At 42.4% G+C, this 8,696-nt stretch overlaps 1 protein-coding gene across 2 annotated transcripts in view; it reads left to right on the top strand.

The window, feature by feature from the left end:
- Positions 1-6,091, top strand: part of ZDHHC15 (zDHHC palmitoyltransferase 15) — a 38,320-nt gene extending 32,229 nt beyond the window's left edge. For both annotated transcript variants that reach the window (XM_075068802.1, XM_075068800.1), the window contains one exon: positions 5,495-6,091. The gene's annotated coding sequence lies outside the window, so the exon portion shown is untranslated. The remainder of the gene's footprint in view (positions 1-5,494) is intronic.
- Positions 6,092-8,696: the final 2,605 nt, after the last annotated feature.

Here is an 8,696-nt window from a genome sequence, read left to right as displayed (position 1 = left end):
GGAGTTAGAGCGTGTTAGTCACGCACGTACACCATCAAAGCGGGAAAACTGAAGTTAGAAATATTTTATGAGGCTTGCTAGCTCCCCAAAGACCTGGTTCATTCATCTATCATGGCAGCCTGAAAGAAGGCAGATGCAGAATATCTCTAGGGAAAGAAATAAAGGCACACTGTATCTCTTCTGGGGGCACATAATTATGTTCAATTACAATTTTCTGTACTCAGTTCTTTCTTGGGGGGACTGCAGGCATCCACAGGTTGAGATCTTCAATGCTCAGTATTGATCAATTTCTTCTAAAAGGAGGGGAAAACAGGTTATTATTTTGAAAAAACTGGTTTATTTTTGTCACCTCAGACACTCCTGCTCTCCGTTACATATTTGTCATGCTTCACTTTGACTGAGCTTCTAGCATTTAAATTTTTATTCTCCAGATTATTTAGTTTTGAGCCTTTTAAAATGTGATGACTCGTCGAAATGTTTTAGGGGTACTATTTTTTTTCCAAAAGGTGCCATTTTTGAACCGCCTTTTTAAGAAACTGGTTAGTTTCGTCTTTTGGACAGGAGATTAGTTTGCCAACTTCACCTTAAAAAAAAATAGGAGGACCTGACAGCCTTACTTGGGCCCCTATAGAATAGTTTTAAATTAAGGTATAGAGGGCGGGGCAGGCCATGTTGTTGGATCTGTAAAAATCACAAAAGAGTCCTGTGGTCACCTGGATTGTTATAGACTTTAAGACAACATAATGGAGCAATAAGCTTTCGTGGGTGGAGATCTGCCGTTTCAGATTGCAGTGACATGGTTGGGGTATTCATCCCACGGGGGCGAAAGAGGCTTAAGATTGTTTTCTTAATTTTTGCTCCAATATGTTTTTCTGTTAGGTCTAATGCGTGCCAATTGGACCTCTTTTGTTGCTCCTATTTTTAATCGTAGCGAAATGGTGTAAATTTAAGCTGCGAAAAATTTTTCAAAACTACCGTTATTGTTTTTCCAAAAAATACTCTATCCTGAAAAATTTACTTCTTTTTCTTCAGTGAACTGCCGCCCCCAGCTTATAATTGGACAGCTGTTAAACCGACACTCTCTTGACGGCCTGCCATTTTTAGTCGATACTATGCACACAGGTAAAATTGCATGCCACCGTTTGATCGTTGGTTACCCAAAAGAAGGCAGGCCCATAGCTCCTTGTTATACTCTCCCGCTTCATCTGTCAGCTGACTTTGGCAAGAAACAAAAGAAGAATTAGTATGGTATAATAAACAGAAAAAACCAATGAGATATAAGAACCTACTAAAAACTCAGTGGTTCCAGGGCTCTGGCTACAGCGTTGTCTTCCACTGCCCCGATAGGATTACAATCAAGCCTAACAGACAATATGCCAGCTTTCCTGCCTTTCATTCCTTATTTCGCATTTTATAGCACATAGGCATCTTTTGAATGAGTTAGTAGTGATTTAGGGGGAGATTTTTTTACAGCAACAACAGCAGTTTAGTACCTAACTCCATATTTCATATGGGAGTTCGATTACGTCACTTCGTACTGCAGAATTTCTCACTGTGGGTGAAAATGGCTAAAACACATTTTCCTATGAGATTGCAATTGCTTTGAAGTTTTCGCTGAGCTATCTTTCCTTAATATTTCACTGAAAATAATGTACGGAAGAGGAGCAAGAAATTTACAGAAGGTTGCAGTGGGCTATGTTATTAATCAGCTAATTGGGCTATAAAGCTAAGAAAGGCAATTTTAGATTTTGAGTAACACAAATTTCAAAGCCACTGATATGACAGAAACAGCCCCAAAAGATTCGGCTGCGGAGGTTCCCATTCTGTACTGATGTCACGATTAGATTACCTATAACACACACAAAAAAGTATAAGAAGATGAGTCGAGAACCATACGGCTAAGATATGGAGATGCCTGCGCTTTCGTCGTAGTCCACCTATCCCAGCATTCGTAGGAGGTTAATTGTGTTTTGTAAAACTATGGTTGCTGCTTGTGAACAGAGAAACGTTCGAGTTAACCAGTTCCAGGATTTATAGTACAGAGATGAAATGCTACGTTCTCCAAAGCGATGTACTGTTTATATCTGTGACAGAAGGTGGAGGTAGGTGGTGGCTGTTATGGGTTACCAGGTTCTGTTCCCTACATTTCCAGCTGCTTCCTACTGGTTGTTACTGGTACTATTCTCTCTATAAGCAGAGAAGAATCTCAGGCGGAAAACAGTATTCGTGTTAGACAAGGCCTTTGTCACCGTGAACATATTTATCAAGTCAGTTTTTTGCATCACATCACCTTACACTTGCGTGTCTTCAAGGAGTCTTGTCACACAGGAAAGTAAAGACTGTACTAAATAAAAAACTGTATCTAAGCGCCACGTTTCTACTACGCGTGGATTAATATTGAATTAGCCTAAAACGGTTTTAATATTAAAACTGATATTTTTAATTAAATTTTGATTTTATGCGGCCTCACACTGCACGGCTAATTCGGCGTTTGTGGTTCGTCCATTGAGTCCGAGGCTAACGGCTGATTTTGAAAGCGTTGTGCATTGTGGGGTAGCTCTTCCGTAGCTATCCTAGTTTCGCCGCAGTTCCCCGCCCCTTGGATTCTGGGTTGCAATCATTATTGTGTGGGGTTGGTTCTGGGTATATGTCGCCGTCAGTCTTTCCTCCGGAAACACGGCTGACAATCCTTTGCGCGCATTTTTCCGTCGGATTGCCCTGGCAGACGCACATTAGCACGGCAACCAGCGGAGGCCCGTTCAGTCTTTTTTTCAGGGGTCTGTTTTTTCCTGGGGCCGATTGTCACATATGTGTACTGATGCTTGCGGCAAGCGAGGGCAGTTACCTCCAGCGCGTAAGCCAGGCACGCATTGCACTTGCTTTGTATGATGCAGAGATGGTTACCAGTGCATTCTGTACCGTCTACTTTGCCGGAGCTACAACTGCAATGATGATTGACGGTATCTTACCCTCTTTCTGTCCCCTTGTCTCTCGCTCTGCTTATCCCCTATGTAAGTCGTCCCCTGTGTTCTTGCTATATCGTCCCCCTTTTTTGGCGCCCTCTTGCTATCAGCTCTTTAATACCCCACTCCTCTTTATCTACTTTGTTGTTGATGATTCCTCAGTCTAATTTTCTCTCTCCCGTCCTTCTTTTTTGATCTTGTTTCCTTTACCCTTTCTTTATAATCTCCCTCCTGTCTAGCTTGCCCTCCCCCCTGTCCTTTTTTTCCCTTCATTTCTGCCTGCCTTCCCTTAGTATATCCTTAAGTAGTTCTGTGTCTTAAACCTGCCTTCCTTCTTGTTAATTATAGAGTGGTATATAACCCCCATGTTGCCTTATCAGATAAGGGCACCCAGCCCTTCTGCTCCTGTCTTTGTCAGTTACATTCAGTTGTTGTTCCCCCTTTCTTGAAAACCCGTTGCGTTATGCTGCTTCCCCTCTTCTTTTCCCCAATTCTCTCGCCCCCTGTTCTTTCGGTCCCCTTCCTATGGCAGTTGCCCTTCCTCCCCTCCCCTCCCCCCCCTTTCTTGCACTTTTCCCCCTTGTTGCTCTTTTTGTCCCCCCCCTTTTCCCTTCCCCCTTATTTGATTTGTTATTCCCCTTTGGCCCCCCCCCCTTTCTTCGTTCTCCCCCCCTCCCCCTTCTTTGTTTTCCTTTTTTTCCTGTCTTTTTTACCCTGATGTTTTATTTGTATCCTTGTTATAACTCCCTATAATCTAATCAAATTCCCTTACTGTTTCCCCTTATATTGTCTCCCTCTCCTTTATTTGCTTTTTTTTAGGACCCTTCTAAGCAACACTGCTTCCCCTTATTAGTGACTATCATTTAAATCTTGTATCCCCCTTTTCCTTTCTTTCCTTGTCCCCCCCGCCTGTCACCCCCCCCTGGATTGGCAGTCCCTTCCTCCCCTCCTTCCCCTCTTTCCTCCCCCTCCTTTTTTTTCTCTCTCTCCCTTCCCCTTCCTCTATTTCCCCTGCCCCCCTCCTTGCTGCCCCCTTCCCTTTCCCTTCCCCCCCTTTCTTTTTTTTCCCATCCCCTTCTTTTTTTCCCCTCCTTTCCCCTTGTTTTTATTTTTACCCTCCACTCTTTCCAGTTCCTTTGGTTTCCCTTTCAGATCACTTTACCTCTCTTGCTTGGTGCTGTCCTTCTTTCCCTTCCCCCCCCCCTTCACCTTCCCTTTTCCCCCCTCTCTCCCCTTTCCCCCCTCCCCTTTCCTTCTTTCCCCTTCCCCTTTTATTCCCTCCTTCTCGCTCTCTTCCCCCCCTCCCCCCCCCTTTCTTTTCTCTTTTCCCCCTTTTTTTTCCCTATTTCCCCCCCCCTTTTTGAAGCTTTTCCTCTTTTTTCTTTTTTGCTCGGTTTGTTTTTTCTTGTTGTGTCTCTGTTTTTCCCTTTATGTTTTTTCCCCCCCCTGTCCCCTGTGTGTGTGTCTTCTTGTTCCTTTGCCCCCCGCTTCCGTGTGGTGTCTCCTAATGACCCATGTGTGTGTCGCTCTGCCGGGGGAGTCTTTGCTCTCTCCCCTCATATTTATGTCGAGTAAAATCAGTGTTTGCTTCTATTCCTTGCATTCGTTTATTACGTCATGAACATATCTCGAAGTCACTGCATTGTAGCCCAGGAGTTGGGGGGATAGAAGCGGAAGCACGCCCATCGTGTTTGTTGCAAGGGCACCTCTCCGCTGTCAATACTCTGACACGCTAGCAAGCTGTTGCTTTCTTGATATCACTGGTTTTCTAATTACACTTGCCCTCTTATCTAGGCAGGACTGACTCTATTTTTAGAAAACCATAAGGGAGGATTCCGGCACTCGGGATCTGTGAGCTCGCTCGTAGCTTTTGGCGTTGCGCCCCCGTACATTTAGCCAGGGGCACTATGATAGCCAGCGGACTATACAGAGTTTGTGTCTGGTAGAGATAACGTCATTCTCATGCCTAGTTTACTTCCGCAGTAGACGGTTACAGATATGTACTGGTAACCATCTCTTGCTATCAGGCTCAAAAGCAAAGGAATGCTGCTGGTTTGAGCGTGGAGTATCCTCTTCTCTCGCGACCATGGACTATCAATCCCCCGCTGCCGCCTATAAAAAAAGACTTAACGGGCTCCGTGGTTGCCGTGCTATGGCGTCTGCCAGGGCAATCTCAGGGAAAAATCGGCCCCGCAACCCGTGATTGTCAGCTTATGTTTCTCGGCCTAGATCTAGGATATGACTGCGTACATTTACTCAGAACCATCCACGACATAATGTATTCAAACCCAGAATTTCCAAGGGCGGGGCAGCCACTGCCCCCTGGATAACTATGGATTCAGCTTTATGGAAGAGCTACCCTCTACCCACAATGCAACGCTTCAGAAATCGACGTTAGCCTCGGACCATGGACGCACAACGCCGAATTACTGTGCCTAGTGTGGCCGCATAAAATCAAATTTATAATATCAGTTTTATAAAACCGATTTTAGCTAATTCAATATTATCCCGTAGTGTAGACGTGGCCTTAGATACAGTTTTTTATTTAGTATCAGTCTTTACTTTCCTGTTGACAGCTCCTGAAACAGCAAGTGTGGATGTGATGAGAAACTGCTTGATAAATGTTCAGTGACAAAGGCCTTGTCTACAGAATAGACTTTTTCCCTCTGAGATTTCTTTCTTGCTGCTATGAGAGAAGAATATACCAGTAGTAGCAGCAGCTGGAAATTGTAGGGGAAAGAACCTGGTGTACATAACACCACCTCCTCCCACCTTCTGTCACAGATATAAATCACTGCTTTTGGGAGAGACGTCTTTCATCTCTGTATTTAAATCCTGGAACTGGTAATCGAACTCTTGCTTTCAGCAGCAACATATTTTACAAACACACAATTTAACTCCTAGAAGCTGGGGTAGGTGGGACTGCAGAGCACGTCCATATCTTAGCGTAGGTTCTCTACTCATCTTTCTTTTTTTGTGTGTGTTTAGGTAATTAATCTGTACATTGTACAGATGGGACCTCAGACACCTCTTTTGGTGGCTGTTCTGTTATCAGGTGGCTTTTGAAATTTTTTTTATCAAATCTAAATTTGCCTTTCTTTAGTTTAAGCCCAATATTGCTTTTAATACATCCATAGTCAACTTCTGTAAATTCTTGCTCCTTCCGTTACATTATTTTCAGTGAAATATTAAGGGAAGATAGCCGTGAAATCAAAGCAATTGCCTAATCTCATGGAAAATGTGTTTTAAAGTGAAATTTTCAAAGGGAGAAATGCAGTTAAGTGTCTAACTCCCATTGAAAATCAATGGGAGTTAGGTACCTAACTGCTGTTTGTGCCTTTAAAAATCTTCCCCTAAATCACTACTAACTCATTAAAATGCCCTATGTGTAAAAATGCGAAGATAAGGATTGAAGCAGGAAGCTGGCATATTGTCTGTTAGCTTGATTGTATCCTTCAGGGCAGGAAGAACAGCGCTGTAGCCAGAGCCCATGGAACTCCTGGAGTTTTTTAAGTAGGTTCTTATATCTCTTGTTTTGTTTTTCTGTTTATAACCATCTAATTCTTTTGTTTCTTGCCAAATCTAGCTGTACAGTGATAGCAGGAGAGTATTACAAGGAGCTATGGGCCTCCTTCTTTGGGTAGACCACATCAAGCTGCATTTCCTGTTGCAAGTATCACTAAAATGGCAGGCCGTCAGTGTTTATACAGCTGTCCAATTCATAATGGGACAGTCTGAAGTAATTTCAGGTATTTTGAAATACTGTTTTGAAATTTCCATGCTTAATTTACATATTCTAATTTAAAAAGCAACAAAGAGTCCTGTGGCACCTAGACTAACAGACATATTGGAGCATAAGCTTTCGTGGATGAATACCCACTTCCTGCATCTGACGCATGTATTCACCCACGAAAGCTTATGCTCCAATATGTCTTAGTCTATAAGGTGCCACAGGACTCTTTGTTGCTTTTTACAGATCCAGACTAACATGGCTGCCCCTCTGATACTTAATTTAAAAAGCTATTCTATAGCCAAGTAAGGCTGCAGGTCTCCTTTTTAAGGTAAGTTGGCAACTATCTCCTGTCCAAAAAGAAACTACCAGTTTCTTAGCGGTTCAAAATGCACTTGAAAAAAAAATCAGTACCTAACATTCACAGTCATCAATTTTTACAAGGCTCAAAACTAAATATGCTTGGAGAATAAAATAAATGCTGAAGCTCAGTCAAAGTGAAGCATGACAAATATAGTACAGAGCAGGAGTGTCTGAGTGACAAAATAAACCAGTTTTCAAAATAAACCTGTTTTCTTTTAGAAGAAATGATCATACTGAGATTGCAGATCTAACCTGTGGATGCTGCAGTCCAAGAAAGAATCTGAGTACAGAAAACTGTATTGAACATAATTATGCCCCCAAATGAAGAGATACAGTGTGCCTTTATTTCTTTCCCTAGAGATATTCTGCATCTGCCTTCTTCAAGGCTGCATGTAGATGAATAACCAGGTCCTTTGGGGAAGCCTAGCACCTCATAAAATATTTCTACTTCAGTTTCCCGGCTTTGATGGTGTATCGTGCGTGACTACAGCTCTACTCCTAAGGTCACAGATGATGACATACTAAGAAGTAAAACACTTTCAGTCAGTATTTTTCACCACTAAAAAGGATTCTGTCAGCTTGAAATCTAGTCACCATAAAAATTGAGTTAAATAGTTTTGACAGTACCTGTGTTTTGTTGTGGTTTTATAGTCAGTTTCCTATTTTTTAAAGTGTTTTTTCTCTCTTCCTTCCCTGTTGCTGTAGGAAAGTTGTGCACAAACATCAGGGGAAATGCACTATGCACACAATGCTATGAAAAGCACTAAGTAAATGCACTGAAAAAACAGAATATTTCTCTAATCATTGTTATAACTGACAAAAGAAGGTAAAATATTCAGCCAGAAGTGTGATTTTTAACGTTATGACAACCCTTTTAAATTTAAGGGTGCATTTTCTCTTCCACTGGTGCTATTTGCTGGGCATATTTTTATGCTGCATCACAGAAAGATGTTTAAGTCCTATGATATCATCAGGATCCAGTTGTGTCTCTGTTCTTGCCAAGGAAAAGAATGGGCTTCACAGCAGTAAACTGAATCCCAGAAAACAGGAGTTAAAGCTCTGAAACTTTTGGAGCACAATGCTTCTAGGAGGTCCCACTGTTTATTTTTAAATTGTGTGAATGCAATTCTCCTGAAAGGCACCAGATTGATAGCCCTGCAGTGTACTGTTTAGCCACAAACTGGGCACAGCAATACAAGCTTTCCCTGAAGGGAACACCTCTAGGGTTAATGTAGCTGGCAGTCTGCTTTGAGAAATGAAGGCTTGAATGGACAGAGAGAGGCAAGTTGCCAGTTAGTGCTATCTGTGGTGGCTTTTTGTGCTTTGGATGTGGGAACTGGATTGAAATCACTAAAATCAATTTATGTAATTCACAAAACAGCCATCAGAGAGTAATTTTTAGTCACAACCAACCTGGACTGAATTCAAATCAGAGACCTAACATCTCTTTGAAAACATTAATTTAGATCAAAGTCTAAAACCCTGGGTATTGAACCCTCCGCATGCAAAGCACGTTCCCCTGTGCCCCCGCCCCAGATTCATTTTATGCTGATTGTGGTGTTCACATCAGATAAATATTTATTTGTCCTATCCTCTTCCCCCCCCGCCCTGCCCCAAATGACCATGAGTATTATAAATAC

This window comes from Chelonoidis abingdonii, chromosome 8 (genome assembly GCF_003597395.2).
Source record: "Chelonoidis abingdonii isolate Lonesome George chromosome 8, CheloAbing_2.0, whole genome shotgun sequence".
NCBI lineage: Eukaryota > Metazoa > Chordata > Testudines > Testudinidae > Chelonoidis > Chelonoidis abingdonii.
This window is presented reverse-complemented; position numbering and strand designations above follow the sequence as displayed.